This window comes from Calliphora vicina, chromosome 2, assembly GCF_958450345.1.
Source record: "Calliphora vicina chromosome 2, idCalVici1.1, whole genome shotgun sequence".
Taxonomy (NCBI): Eukaryota; Metazoa; Arthropoda; class Insecta; order Diptera; family Calliphoridae; genus Calliphora; species Calliphora vicina.
The window spans coordinates 3908735-3925878 of NC_088781.1; the positions used below are offsets into that span (position 1 = coordinate 3908735).

The 17144-nt window shown below is 27.5% G+C and overlaps 1 long non-coding RNA gene across 1 annotated transcript in view; it reads left to right on the top strand.

The window, feature by feature from the left end:
- LOC135952494 (uncharacterized) overlaps positions 1-16371 on the top strand; it is a 127883-nt gene extending 111512 nt beyond the window's left edge. Inside the window, exon 3 of the long non-coding RNA XR_010576042.1 lies at positions 16241-16371. This is a non-coding gene — a long non-coding RNA (uncharacterized LOC135952494). The remainder of the gene's footprint in view (positions 1-16240) is intronic.
- Positions 16372-17144: the final 773 nt, after the last annotated feature.

Below are 17144 nucleotides of genomic sequence, written 5' to 3' on the forward strand. Positions count from 1 at the left end.
ATGATCCTAAACTCACTCACAGGAGTCATGTTTCGCTTCTTATTATTCTACATGCTTCATATTTATTGAGAAGTTTGCATCTTTTTCCTGGCAACAAAGCTCCTTACTGTACTTTACCAGTAAGTAACACAATAAAGCAAGAATGAATTGTTTTTCCATTAAATACTCCTCCTTTTACAACCACAAATTAAATATGTACTCGCATGAAGAAAAAAAAATTAAATTTTTCATTGTAAAATAAATACAAAACAATTGAATGTTGGTTGGGCTCAGAACAAACGTTTGCTTTTCTTAGCTTACGTTTTATCAAACATTTTTTCTGCTTCCGCTTTTTCTTTTGGCTGAGTGACGGCGGCTGGGAAAACGATGGATTGTTATGATGCCAGTTGTGGTAAAGTGACTTGTAGCTGTATCGTTGCGTAAGTGTAATTGTATTGTATTTGTGTGCGATTTTTCTTTTTTTTTGTCTTGTGGCTTATTTCTGATTCAATTAACACTTGTACTTATCTCCCTGAAGCATGACTTCGAAAAGTTTGTTCAACACGTTTCTTTTTTTTAAACAAAAGAGTTCAGAGTTTTACATGAATGAAATCCGAAAACAGATTATGTTTTTCAGTATATGAATAAGCTTCTTTTCAAAACTTTCTAAAGTAACCTGAAAATTAGACAACTTATCATACCAATTGCGCAATAAATCCTAACATAGCGAGATTTTTTTTGGAGTAAACAGGCTTTAGAATATCCAAAACCGAAAACCGGCCAACCGATTTTTTAATTTTTCAAGAATCTATTAGTTTCGGTTTTTACATTGGGTGTATAACTTAAAAATGAGGGACTCACAACAGGTGTCGATCTTTTCAACCCAATTTTTGTTTTTAATAACTTATACGTCATTTGGAAGGGTACAAATCTGTCACTCATTCTCACTCAGTTATTGAACTTATACTGTAAACCACAATGTTTTTGTTGCTTCAAAAATGTCGAATTTTGTTCCAACAAAGCGTCATTTGCGGGAAGTTTTGCTTTATTTCTTTAATTTGAAAATCGTGCCGCTGAAGCACACCGATTGCTGGTGAGAAATGGTTTGTGCGGTTCAGAAGTAGGGATTTTGAACCGGAAGACAAGGACTCCATAAATTTCAAAACATTTGCTGCAGGATTCATCCAAAAGCAAAGAAATTGGGTATCATAGGAATTGAAGTCCTTAGAAGACGATTTCGCATGTCCGAAATGATGTTTGAACGCTATAAAAGAAAATCATTTATGCACTGAATCATTACATGCAATGAAAAATGGATCCATTAAGATAATCCGAAGCGTACAGTCCGTCCTACTAACCGAATCGACACCAAAGCCAAATATCCATGGCGTTAAGGTTATTCTTAGTATTTGGTGAGAGCAAAAGTGTCTAATCTAGTATGAGGTGCTGAAATCTAACCAGACCATCACAGGCAACCTGTACCGAACAATGAAATGAAAATGATTCGTTTAAAGCGAGCGTTGGCCGAAAAATTATGAGAATATGCGGCCAGCCATGAAACCGTAATATTCCATCATGACAACGCTAGGCCACATTTTGCAATACCTTTTAATAAGTGTATAGAATGAAGTCGTTATGAAGTTTCGCCTCACCAGCTTTATGGTCCAGACCTTTCCCCGTTCGAATACTATTTGTTTCGATCGATGAAGAACGGTCTCTCTTGGATACACTTCACTTTGAAACAGAATATCCGATATTGGCTTGATACGTTTTTTGAGTTTTGAATTTGATAATTTTGATAATTAAATATACAATTTTCGTTATTGGTTCAATTTCAAATACAAAAATGATTGAATTGATTATTTTCGTAATTGAAAACACATTTTTGTTATTTTTTGTGTTTTCAATTACAAAAATTATCTATTCAATCATTTTTGTATTTAAAGTTCAACCAATAACGAAAATTGTATATTTAATTGTCAAATTCAAAATTCAATAGAAAATATCAGAAAATTTTGTTTTTGAGCACATGAATACTTGATTCAATTATGAAATAATTGAAACCAGTTCAATATGTGATAAATGTTTGAATTGAAATAAATGTTTTTCTGTGTATGCTTTTATATGCTTCTTATCCACTTTATACATCTTTCTTTCTTTATTATTATTATTACTATTATTTATAAATCACTCTTTTTCATCTCTGATTCATACATAAATTTTAAAAAGAGGGTATGTAGAGTTTGCATAGACACACAATAAAATTTAATCTTATGATTTTTAGCAGTATCAAAAGTCTGTATAATGATGGCACTTTTGTCAAATTATTCTGTACTTAAGCTAAATAAACAATAAATTAAGGAAGATATTTAAATGAGAATTTTACATAAGACTCCTTTGAAGGAAATAGGTTATTGTCTGGCTGGTAAAGCCAAAAGAATTAAAAGTTTTACTTCCGTTCTTTTCACTTTTAAGAGAAAGGAAAAACTTTTCTTTCAATTTATTTTTGCATTGTTAACTTAAAGAAATTCACTTGAACGGCGCGCCGAGATTAAGAACATATAATAATAAAAGTAGTTTTGGGGTTTTAAAATAAATTTAGCAAGTATTAGTGCTAATAATATTGGAGCTAAGTAGAGTTCTTAATCGCGAAAAATTTCCGGGGAATATTTTTTTTAGAAATTTTTGGGAATTTCTTTAAAAATTTACTTCTAACAAAAGCTAAAAAAAGTTGTCGAATAATTTTTTTTTAGGGTAATTATGACCCAATCAGAACAGCAATCGGAAACTAATTTGCAAATTAAGTTTACGAACCAGGTGCAAAAAGGTGAAGAGTGCCTCAGGGCATTGTTTCGGGTTTAGGTGTAAAAAACAATAATTATGATACGATTTAATTGAAAAAATAATGAAAGAGAACTAATAAAAGATATTTCGAATAGATCGGGAGACTAAAAGCTAGTAAAATTTAAAAAAAAAAATTACATACAAAATTCCTCGTGGTAAAATTATGATATCACTCACAAAACAGCTGACAGAACAAAAACTAAAAGTCAGAATGCATTTCGACCTTCGAGGGCAATGTTAAGAAATCTGTAAGTAATGTTACAGTTAAATTTAAAAAAAAAATTATAATTACTTTTTGAGATAATTGCTGTTTTGTAATGCATGCCTTGAGGCACTCTTGCGGGTTAAAAATTTGGTCATTTAGACAGAATAATTTCATTAGCAATAAATTTGATTATCACAACTAAAACTATTTTCTCTGTGTGACAAAAACAGAAAAAATTTTATTTAAAACAGGAAAATTAACATTTCAAGTAGGTCAAGAATTAGTGAGATCCTTCACATTAAAACTTCTAAGCTATTCATTATTTAGAGAAAATAATGACAATAATAACGGTTTAGATTTGTTTATCTGATTTTGACTTAGTTTCGTAATCAAAATTCCTGGGATTGAACAGATTTTTTTAATATTTCCTGGGAATAGAAAAAATACGGAAAATTAGGAACCCTAGAGCTGAGTGATAACTACATAGTATTTGACTGAAACACTAGTTGTTTTGACAAAATCTACCTACATTCACCTCAATAATATGTAGCTAAAACACAGAAAAAAATAGCCTTGTGTGGGAATCGAACCGGCATGCATATGTCTAAGTTGATAATAGTAATGAAATACATAACTATTAGCTAATAAAATAAATAATTTGTCATTGGTTTTGATCAATTAATTTGTTAATTTGTTCAATTAACTTTTACATCTGTTCGAGTCATCAGTAGCTTTTCTACTGTATTTTTTAAAATTTTACGTATTCTTATAATTAACACCCAACCTTTTTAAATTCCCCATATAAAGTTTATTTTATGACTTTGCATTAAATATTAAAATAAAAATAACAAATTCCGTTTTCTCCAAAAGTAATCAGTTTATGTTTGTTTTACATAAATGATATTTTCAGCCTTTGAAGATTTGTTAAAAGTTAGAGAATCAAACGTAACACAATTTATAAGACTTAAAAAAGAAGGTCAATAAGATTGGTTGCCCTAAAAAAGTAATAAAAATAAATAATACAATAAACACTCAAATATATTCCTAGACGAATACTTGCAAAAAAAAAGTAAAATCTCAACAACATTTATCTACCGTATCTATGTAACTTTGCCAAGACAAAAAAAAATACTCAATGAAAATTTATAAATAAAGACAACAATTTAATTTTATTAGAAACGCATGTTAAATTATTTTAGGGAATTGAACTATTCTCTAAAGTAATTTGGAAAATTAAATTTCAACAACAACTACTACAAACAACAGTTTAAAAGTATTTTACTTTAGGTATACTGCATAAGTATGTAACAGTTGCTAAGTATTTCATGTGTGTGTGCAAAGTGATTCGTTCCTATCATCTGGATATTTTCAGTTCCAAAAGCTCCTGACATGTTGAAAAAAATATTTGTGCACATAAACGACTTCCCACATACATTGAAAGAAAAACAGAAAAACAACATTTAACAGGATACGAGTACCTACCACACAAATAAATAGTTAAAGACATTTTTAGGTTGTCAAGGATATTGTTATTTTTGTTGTGTTTCTGTTCATATGGATACTTTTGTAATAACTACAGTTGTAAATACATTTTATTGGACAAATATATTTCGTGTGTCTGCTGGTAGTTTATTTCACAAGAGTTCTAATGTTGAAAATGTTTATATGTGACATAGAATTAAAACAATTTCTAGTTTTTCGATGAATAGTGTATTGGCATTTCTCTCATATGTTGAAAACTTAATTTAAAAATGTTTTGTTTAGCAACAAGTGCTTTAAATTTTAAACAGTCTAAACTGAAGTAGACTTATTTCTAGATAGCTCTACTGAATCTTATCAATATTTAAGTATTTAGCTCACAGCTAAAAAGTAAATTTTGCCTTTTAGGAGTGTTTAATTTTATGCAGGAACGCAGTATTGAAGAGGTATTGTTCTCTGAAAATCCACTAATTTTGAGCAAACCGAACATTTTAATAATTTAGAAAATTAAGAACCAAAACATACAATTAGTTTTGATTCACATCTCACAATTCCATCAAATCATATCCACAAACTAACAATGATATGCATCTAAGTTTCATAAATATATTTCAAATGTATTGCACATTCCTCTCAACTTCAACTTAAAAGTCATGTGTGTATTTCAAACTCATTAATATTAAATATGAAATTGCATTTATTTTTTTCCCACTGTTGAATCAGCTCGTATATTTTTATGTTTAACCTCATTTTAAAATCAATACAAAAAATGTGCACATTTGTACAAGCTTAAAAAATTTAAAAGTATAACGAAAGAGTATTAAAATTTATTTTATTTTATCGTATTCTTTTAGCTATACTAACTAACACATAGTAGATACAAATATTATTTTGTATTTGTTTTCAATTTTATTTTTTTTTATTTCTCATTACATTTCATTTCTCCAATGTCTGTGTTGTGATGTCCTTGACAATATTGAAATTTACTCAATTTCCTGAGTGTTCATGAAAATGTTGTAGTTGAAAAAGGATATTACAAATTGTCTATTTAAATAGACATAGACTGTGTATTAGGGCGGTCCTTATTAAACACTTTCCTTTTCGATTTTTCATGCTCCCAAGATCTAAAATTATTTTCAGTCATGTAAAAATCAATTGCTTAAAATTTAAGCTAATTTTGGGTTAAACTAAATTTTTAAAAAAATAGTTGTTGAAAAATCCAATTATATATAGTTTCTGTAGTTCACATCTACGGTTAGATACTGGTGATCGAAACTAAACATGTACTCTCTAAGTACACATCTATGAAGTCACGAAATATTTTCATTTAAAACCAATTCGATCCTATATTACAAAAAAATAACTAAAACTGACTTTTCGTAGAAGTCTCTATCTAGGTAGTTCAGTTATTTGCCTGTCCTGTAAAAAACAGTTAAAGGGACTAGTGTGATTTTGTTCGCCAGCTTCTCAAATATAAAATACAAAAATTCTCTAACATCATCATTGACCCATAACTTGATAAATACTACAAAATCATAAAATTGCAAACATATAAAAACAAAATTTCCTTGAGATCCTCCATTTTCAAATCGGTCTCAAACCTAACTCATAATAGAAACAACTGCTAAAATTTAATTTGACGTTTTTTTTTAAAATGACGTTTGGTAATTACTCGAATTTAATTTTGTTCGATTAAAAGTTTACAATTTTGTTAATATTCGAGTAATCGATTAAATCGACTCTTTAAATTTGCTTGATTATTCGAACGAGTAACGAATAAAAATATTATTCGAATAACTTAGAAAATTTCGAATATTTAATTTGTTAAATTCAATAAAATACCAAATTAATAAAATATTGTTACGAAATTGCACTATCTATTTGAATTTAATGGTCTGTAACGACTGCTTGCAACATTCATGATGTTTGTAAACATATCCGTCAGTAGAAGCTTGTGCTTATCAACAATGATGATAGACAAAACGAACATTCCTGTTTTGTCTGTTAAGATCATTCATGAAGCTACTGAAAGATGGCCCTGTGTACAAATAGTAACAGCAGTTGCAGTCATTAGTTAGTTTATCATAGGCGCTGTTAGAGTACATCAACTGTCTTGTACATTATAAAGTGTAATTTAAGTGTGTGAATTATAAACGTGGATTTGTACAAAAAAATAAAAATAGTGACTATTTAAAAATAGTTAACTATGAAAATTTGAATAATTAAAGATATGTTACAATTTTAAACTACTTAACTGCTTTTATTTGCAATCAAAAGTATCTGGTTTATTTAAAGGAAATAAACCACCGTTTTTAAAAGGTAAAAACGTAACAATATATTGGGCAATGACTTAAAAATGCATTTTTTTTAATTTTAGGCTTTTTTTTGAAACAGTTGTACAATATAAATTTATTTAAAGTATTGGCTATTCTTAGCTATGACCTCTTCCCTTCTGTATGACAACATATAGATTCCGATCCAAAGGAGCTGCTCATCCTTTAAGCCAATATCGGGTACTCTGTTCTCTCCCAGAGAGAGCGTTCTGGACCGATCGAAACAAATAGTATACGGACGTGAAAAGGTCTGGAATATAAAGCGGCGGAGGCAAAATGTGGCCTAGCGTTGTCATGATGGAATACAACATTTTTCGGCCAATTCTCGCTTCAAACAAATTAGTTGCGTTCGGTACAGTTTCCCTGTGATGATCTGGTCAGATTTCAGCAGTTCATAATATATAGGACCCTTTTGCTCCCACCAAATACAAAGAGAATTACCTTAGTGCCATGGATATTTGGCTTTGGTGTCGATTCGACTGGCTGGCATTTCTTCCCATACGACCTCTTACGCTTCGGGTTATCGTAATCGATTCATTTCTCATTCGGAGCAAAAAGTTCAAGCATCATTTCGGACATGCAAAATTGTCTTTCAATGTCTCTCGTCTTTAATTCGTATGGTCAATTTCCCTGCTTTTAGATGAATCTTTGAAATTACTAATTGAGTAGTTCCCAATGATTTTGCAAGCTCTTGAAATAATGCCTCCAATTCTAGGTCTTTAAGATTTCATCACGTTGTCTTACTCACAACAATGTTTTCGTGTTTATTTATGTTTAATAATGTAAAGGTGTCATTCGAATAAAAATATTTCTTTTCTTCGATTATTCGAATAATTTTTATTCGAATGACAACCCTAGTTTTAATGTGTCAACGTTGTCAGAAAATTTTATAGTGAATGTTTAAAATGCTTTAATTTTTTATTTTTAATTTAAATAGATTAAAAACTCGAAACTTCCAATAAAATGTGCAAACTCTAAACGTTATCCGAAATTTTCAGCATTTGGATTTTAGATGACGTAGAAAATAAGGGCCACCCTATTATATATACTCCCAATCATGCTGGTTGTTGTATAAATGTTGCTGGGTACGTTTGCTAGGATTTTACTTACAATTTCATTGAATCTCTTTGCCCCCGAAGGATGTTGATTGATTTCTAAACCACGTCTGCTCATTTCATTTCATCAAATGTGATTATTTATGTAGGTGTGTGTGTGTGAATTGTATGATTAGAAAAGTTTAACACTAAAGTTGTGATAATGAATATCTAAAAGTAAAATAATCTAAAATAAAGTTATTTCTAGTCTAAAAAGTCAAATACAGTTAAGATGGGAGATATAAAGTGTATTTTTTGCAGAAATGTTGATTAAACTTATAATGTGTTATTTCAAAAATGCTGTGTAAATTTTTTTTTAGCTAATTGGAACATCTTTAAATGAAACTTTTGTTTAACATTTTTTAATATTAAACATTTTCTGTTCACAAAACATTAACGTTATCGTTTTAAAGACTTAAATAATTGCTTAAGTAAAACCTAAAACAAAATAAAAAAACAACTTAAAAGAAGCAGCTAAACCACAAAAAGTTCACAAGACTTCCTTATGATTTTTTTTTATAAATTTTATTTATTTTAATAAGAAACTTAAAATAGAAAGAATCTCTTCAGTTCTCGGTTTTTCTTTTAGTTCTTTTGTTATAATTTTGCTATCGTGAATACATACAAATATGGCTTGATACAGGGTGGTGTCTAGGGTATTCGAATTATTCGATTTTTCTCTTATTCGAATAAAACGAATAATTCGAATAAGAGATTTTAACTTGTTCGAATAATTCGATCACACTTTTAAAATTAATCGAATTATTCGAATAATTTAAATTTTTTTAAAAAAGTAATGAATAAAGTTTTGATGTCGGTTTTTTAATATTTTCTTGTTAAAGAAAAACAAAAAATAACGTTAGTTAACAATTCAAGTATTGATAATGTTAAAAAACATTCGAAAACAAAGTCCATCATTAAATTTTAAACAGAAATATTCTGAACAGATTAACTCCCGAACAATCTACAAAACAATTGACTATCAAACCCTTTAGTTTTCGTTTTGGAGCTATGCTTTAAATAATTTTGAGCTAGTTGGACATGATCCTGAATTCAAATACAATATAAACGTATTAAGAACTTTTTTATGTCGTTCATTAATTCGGATTTTAAATTGAGTAACTAATTCTTTAGTATATTAATTACATATTCACTATTTCTAAAATAATTATAATAAATTGTATTATGCATCAAGCTCTAACAACGTTGCCGAATCTTTGCTTAATAAAGTAGTCTTGGGGAATTACACAATAAAGGGAATCTGTCCAAAGTTTGATATCATTGTCGGTGAACGTGGCTAATTTGAAGTCAGGCAGTGCATGATTGACGCATTTACAAATACGCAAAAAGTTTATTACCATGTTAGACAAAGATGTCCAACGATGTTCAAAATCAAGTATAAGACGAACTCCATGCTTTTCTTGCAACAAAACGTTAGATTGCAATATTTGTGTTTCATCATTCGATATATTAAATATTTTGCAACACTTACGTACGTGGTTAATAACATCACTTATATACATATATATTAAGATCATAGTCTTCATCTACTTCAATGTAATCATTATAAATGTCATCCTCAATATCACTTTCGACAACCGTTTCAAAATTACATTCTCCATCTCATTCAACTCCACTTTAATCTAAGTTAAAATTTTGATTATTAATTGCGATTCTTCTAATATTTCGCCAGCTAAATAACAAATATTTTATTCCGTACCTTTTATTTTCATTGGTTCAAGTCCTAAGTTAAAAATTGTTAAACATTTGTTTTTAGAATTCTACTTCTTGCAGTAATATTTATATATTTATAGAAGGAGTTATCGGACTACTGACCTACAGTGATCGAAAGTCCCTTTGTCTTTAGTTATTTGTCGAATTTCAGAAACAATACAATTTTTGTGAGTGATTATTAGTTATTTAAATTTGAAATTATGAAAAATTTTAAGCAATTTAATAAATTTAAATATATATGAACATTTATTCGTTTTATTCGATTATTCTACATAAAATTGTTCGAATTATTCGTTATTCGAAAATGGCCATTTTTAAATTGTTCGAATAATTATTCGTAAGAAATTATTCGATTAATCGAACGATCATTAGTCGAATGAATACCCTAGTGGTGTCACAAATAATGGTTTGCATTTGGAGAGGATTCCGCTTTTAGAAGTATATATTAATTCTATGGCTTAGTAAACAATAAAAACAAAACCTACAGTTAGTTCTAACTATAGATCTTCATATTATTTTGTCTACGACTAAGTTGTAGTTGAATTAAGCCAACTTATTTTGGTTACATTTTTAATTCATAATTTTTAAAAATATTTCAAGTAAATATCCCACCCTTTGCATAATTCACCACTGCTGAGATAAAATTAGTACATGTATATTTCTGTTGCTTTAAAAAAATGATGTACAATCTATGTATGGCTGTAAGGCAGCAGCAGAAGCTCCTGATACGAATAATAATGGTAAAATTATAACAAAAAAGACAACGAAAATGTGATCAAAATTGTAACAAAAACACTTGAACCCATATAAACGAACAAAAATTCGTATAATATTTTATGTTAATATGTCGCAGAACTAAAATGAAGTGCTTCATGCTTATTTTCTTTATAAATAAAACCAATATTTAAATTCCACAACCAAAATCTGTGTTTAATACCGATAACCAAGTTCTCGCTGTGTTTTGTAGGTGATACAAGTCCTTTGCATTGAAATACTATTACAATTCCATACACTTGCTCGATTTTATTTTCATTTATTCACTTCTTTCTCTCCTTGCAAATTATCATTATTTACATATCGAGTATTTACAATTTAAATAACGAAATTTTACTCAAGGTTAACTAAAAGTACGAGAAAATAATGTTTACTTTACTTTGTTTTATTTCTATTCAAATAATGTTTTACGAATATTCAATTTTTCTTTCTTTATTTTCAGTTATTTTTTTAACAGAATTATATTTTTATTATTAAAAATTCTTTTGTTTCAAAGCTAGCAAAATAAGGATTCGAATATAAACTCAAAGTAAATTTATAAAATTTAAATTTACAAGACGTAGTTTGGGAAGCAAATAATAAAATGACAAATATTTGTAAAGCCTTTTAATATTACAAGTCCATATCCATTAGACCTGCCCTTAAATAATAAAGTTGCTATGAACGGATGGTGTTATTTTCCTCATTAGCAACTAAAACTAAATAATACAAACTGTTAAGAAAATCGTATAACCGATGCCATAAATAGATTGGATGTTGTGAAATTGTGTAAACCTACCAAGATAAACCTATTTTTTATGGACCGGTCTAGTGTACATATATATATTTATGTAATGATATCGTCTGTATGCTGAATTGGGAAAAAGTCTATGGCAAAAGAGTATGTGCTTCTACATAAGTAGGTAGATAAATATTTGCAAATAAACAATATATAAATGAAAATTAAAATATATGATTTACATATATGTTTCAAATAATAATATTCTTAAATACAAATTTCAAACAAAGATAGTGTACTAATTTTTTGAGAAATCAATATACATACATATGTAGGGCTAATTGAAAGTATGAGTTATATTATTTATTTTAAACTAATTATTACTCATACGCAACAATATGTTTAGACAATTCACCATAAGCAGCTAAATAGTATGAGACCATGTTATTGCAAAAATTTGCAACATACTATGTATTTAGCAGATGTACTTTGTTTAATATTAAAGTTATATGGTCTGAATTTGCTAAAAATATAGTTACGTACAAGTTTTTAAATAGACTGTATTTAAAACTCATACAACAAAAAATACTATTTAAAACTCACAACAACTAGAATATCTATTGGATAATTCTGAGTAAGAAAATCCTTTACAAATTGTATAATTCTTAAAAGGATTTCTTCCATATTTCTCTTGAAATAGAAAATTCAAATAAACCTACATTGATTTACAAACCACACACTCACTCTAGCCTCCAATAAGTAGAGAACAAAATTTAAAATTTTTGACTTCTTTCACAGAACGATGAAACCCTACAATGATACACGCACTCCACTCACTCCCTTAAGAATTGAATAAATCTCTGTATATTGTAAATAAATAACAAATAATCAATAGAATACAAAAAAAAAGAAAAGACTTAATACGACATCCGACATTACTATAAGAGATTGTATGAAAAATATGCATACATTAGGGACGACTCAAATATCTTAAAACTTGAATAACTTTGCAAATACTACAATTTTCAGGAAAACAAGTTGAATCTGTGATCACTCAGTTATTAACGATTTAAGATATTTAGGATGTTTATACTGTAAATCGATTTTTAGCATAAAAAACTCAAATATCTTAAATCGTTAATAACTTTGTAAATACTGCGATTTTAAGGAAAACAAGCTTAATCTGTGATCACTCATATTTTGTACCAAAAATCGATTTTTAGTATAAAAATCTCAAATATATTAAATCCTTAATAACTTTGTAAATACTGCGATTTTAAGGAAAACAAGCTCAATCTGTGATCACTCATATTTTGTACCAAAAATCGATTTTTAGTATAAACATCTCAAATATATTAAATCCTTAATAACTTTGTAAATACTGCGATTTTAAGGAAAACAAGCTCAATCTGTGATCACTCATATTTTGTACCAAAAATCGATTTTTAGTATAAACATCTCAAATATCTTAAATCCTTAATAACTTTTTAAATACTGCGATTTTAAGGAAAACAAGCTCAATCTGTGATCACTCATATTTTATACCAAAAATCGATTTTTAGTATAAACATCTCAAATATCTTAAATCGTTAATAACTTTTTAAATACTGCGATTTTAAGGAAAACAAGCTTAATCTGTGATCACTCATATTTCATACCAAAAATCGATTTTTAGTATAAAAATCTCAAATATATTAATTCGTTAATAACTTTGTAAATACTGCGATTTTAAGGAAAACAAGCTTAATCTGTGATCACTCATATTTTGTACCAAAAATCGATTTTTAGTATAAAAATCTCAAATATATTAAATCCTTAATAACTTTGTAAATACTGCGATTTTAAGGAAAACAAGCTCAATCTGTGATCACTCATATTTTATACCAAAAATCGATTTTTAGTATAAAAACCTCAAATATCTTAAATCCTGAATAACTTTGTAAATACTGTGATTTTAAGGAAAACAAGCTCAATCTGTGATCACTCATATTTAATACCAAAAATCGATTTTAAGAATAAAATCTCAAATATCTTAAATCGTTAATAACTTTGTAAATACTGCGATTTTAAGGAAAACAAGCTCAATCTGTGATTACTCATATTTAATACCAAAAATCGATTTTAAGTATAAAAATCTCAAATATTTTAAATCGTTAATAACTTTGTAAATACTGCGATTTTAAGGAAAACAAGCTCAATCTGTGATCACTCATATTTAATACCAAAAATCGATTTTAAGAATAAAATCTCAAATATCTTAAATCCTGAATAACTTTGTAAATACTGTGATTTTAAGGAAAACAAGCTCAATCTGTGATCACTCATATTTTTTACCAAAAATCGATTTTTAGTATAAAAATCTCAAATATCTTAAATCGTTAATAACTTTGTAAATACTGCGATTTTAAGGAAAACAAGCTCAATCTGTGATTACTCATATTTAATACCAAAAATCGATTTTAAGGATAAAATCTCAAATATCTTAAATCGTTAATAACTTTGTAAATACTGCGATTTTAAGGAAAACAAGCTCAATCTGTGATCACTCATATTTAATACCAAAAATCGATTTTAAGAATAAAATCTCAAATATCTTAAATCGTTAATAACTTTGTAAATACTGCGATTTTAAGGAAAACAAGCTCAATCTGTGATCAATCATATTCTTTACCAAAAAACGATTTTTAGTATAAAAATCTCAAATATCTTAAATCTTGAATAACTTTGTAAATACTGTGATTTTAAGGAAAACAAGCTCAATTTGTGATCACTCATATTTTTTACCAAAAATCGATTTTTAGTATAAAAATCTCAAATATCTTAAATCGTTAATAACTTTGTAAATACTGCGATTTTAAGGAAAACAAGCTCAATCTGTGATCACTCATATTTTTTACCAAAAATCGCTTTTTAGTATAAAAATCTCAAATATCTTAAATCGTTAATAACTTTGTAAATACTGCGATTTTAAGGAAAACAAGCTCAATCTGTGATCAATCATATTCTTTACCAAAAAACGATTTTTAGTATAAAAATCTCAAATATCTTAAATCGTTAATAACTTTGTAAATACTGCGATTTTAAGGAAAACAAGCTCAATCTGTGATCACTCATATTTTTTACCAAAAATCGATTTTTAGTATAAAAACCTCAAATATCTTAAATCTTGAATAACTTTGTAAATACTGTGATTTTAAGGAAAACAAGCTCAATTTGTGATCACTCATATTTTTTACCAAAAATCGATTTTTAGTATAAAAATCTCAAATATCTTAAATTGTTAATAACTTTGTAAATACCGCGATTTTAAGGAAAACAAGCTCAATCTGTGATCACTCATATGTTATACCAAAAATCGCTTTTTAGTATAAAAATCTCAAATATCTTAAATCGTTAATAACTTTGTAAATACTGCGATTTTAAGGAAAACAAGCTCAATCTGTGATCACTCATATTTAATACCAAAAATCGATTTTTAGTATAAAAATCTCAAATATCTTAAATCGTTAATAACTTTGTAAATACTGCGATTTTAAGGAAAACAAGCTCAATCTTTGATCACTCATATTTTTTACCAAAAATCGATTTTTAGTATAAAAACCTCAAATATCTTAAATCTTGAATAACTTTGTAAATACTGCGATTTTAAGGAAAACAAGCTCAATCTGTGATCACTCATATTTAATACCAAAAATCGATTTTTAGTATAAAAATCTCAAATATCTTAAATCGTTAATAACTTTGTAAATACTGCGATTTTAAGGAAAACAAGCTCAATCTGTGATCACTCATATTTAATACCAAAAATCGATTTTTAGTATAAAAATCTCAAATATCTTAAATCGTTAATAACTTTGTAAATACTGCGATTTTAAGGAAAGCAAGCTCAATCTGTGATCACTCATATTTTTTACCAAAAATCGATTTTTAGTATAAAAATCGCAAATATCATAAATCGTTAATAACTTTGTAAATACTGCGATTTTAAGGAAAGCAAGCTCAATCTGTGATCACTCATATATTTTACCAAAAATCGATTTTTAGTATAAAAATTTTAAGGAAAACAAGCTCAATCTGTGATCACTCATATTTTATACCAAAAATCGCTTTTTAGTATAAAAATCTCAAATATCTTAAATCGTTAATAACTTTGTAAATACTGCGATTTTAAGAAAAACAAGCTCAATCTGTGAGCACTCATATTTTATACCAAAAATCGATTTTTAGTATAAATATCTCAAATATCTTAAAGCTTGAATAACTTTTTAAATACTGTGATTTTAAGGAAAACAAGCTCAATTTGTGATCACTCATATTTAATACCAAAAATCGATTTTTAGTATAAAAAATATCTTGTAGTCAAATATTTTTAAACATTCGATGTAAAGGCACATATCATGGTGTATTCTTAAAACCTACCATTTTCTTACCGGGTATGGTGGTATATAGATATGAATGTAATACATTCAATGTATAAGTGCATATGTAGGCGCTGAATACTTGTATTCAAAAAACCTCCCACTTACATATGTTTGTATTTTCATTGTAAGTTTTTCGTTTGTATTTTTATTTCTTCACAAAAATTTAAAATGCAATCGTTTTTTTCCATATTTTTTTGTTTTTCATCCTTCAAGATGTAAAACATTCATTTAAATTGCAAAAGTGTGTTGTTAGAGTGTCAGCAGCTTAAAGGTTTCACTGCTATATAGTACTGCAGCACTTGGAGCTATACTTACGAATGTATTAGCTATTAAAACCATCACCACATAACCATATTTTCTTTTTTAGTGAAACGTTCAAATTATTTTTTTTTAATATTTCACTATTTGCTGTCTGTGACACCTTTAATACTATCGGGTTATTATTGCGAGTGAGTCTACGTTTGTGAATCTACGTATGGAGTGTATTTATGTCTGTATGTATGTATTTAGGTGATAAGAAATCATATAATATAAAAGTACGTTTCACAACTTTTTGACAAATGATAAATTGATTTATTTCATACACATATTTTAATGTTTTCCTCTATATATGTATGTACATTCGTTTTTATTTATTTAATTTTCTCTTCTATTTTCAGGTAAATAATAAATTATAAATTAGAAAACTCTGCTGTTATGAAATTGAAGTAAGTTAAATGTTGAGTCATTTTATTCTTTTGGAATATTTAAAACTTTTTGCAACTAAAACTAAGAAGAAAATCAATATTCTTTCATATATAAGAAGACTTAGATGTTATAGGTTTCAGTTCATAATACTCAATAAATCAAAATTGAGTTTTTAATGAATATTGGTACATTACATCAAGGTACACGTCTTCACAAATTACTAGTTTTGAATTTTTAAAAATAACCACTTAATTAAATAAAGAAAATCATATTTGTAACCACAACACTTTTAATTTTATTAAGTTTTTTGTCTCTTCTGTAAAATTTTAAAAGTGATGAAAGGCCCTTTTGCATTTTAGTTTAAATTAATACACCAAAAAAGTCGAAACGATTTTCAAGTTCTTCGAAATTCAAACTAGATCGAAATTTAACTTGAATATTGCGAAACTTACAATCAAAATAAGCGTTGTTTCATAAGCTTTATATAACACTTTATAATTTATCGGTTTAATAAACAAACATGTTAATTTAACTAAAATATTTGCATGCTTTCACGCAAATTTTTTTAATTTATTTGTCATGCTTTCATTGTGATTAACATTTTGAATGATATTTTTTATTATATTACCAAAGTAACTAAAGATTACAGTGCAATGTTGACAATGACTTCCTTCAAAACTGCAGAGTAATAAGTTTTCTATTGCAAAAATAAAACACATCCTGTAACATACTAACAACACACTATCTAGTAAAGTTTCTTTGATATATTTCGTTCATTCTTCTTTTTCATTTTCTTCATTTCTCACGTTTGCCTATTTCAAGTCAATTAACTATTTTGTTCAAGCAGAACTTTTAATACTTGATAATCATCTCTTT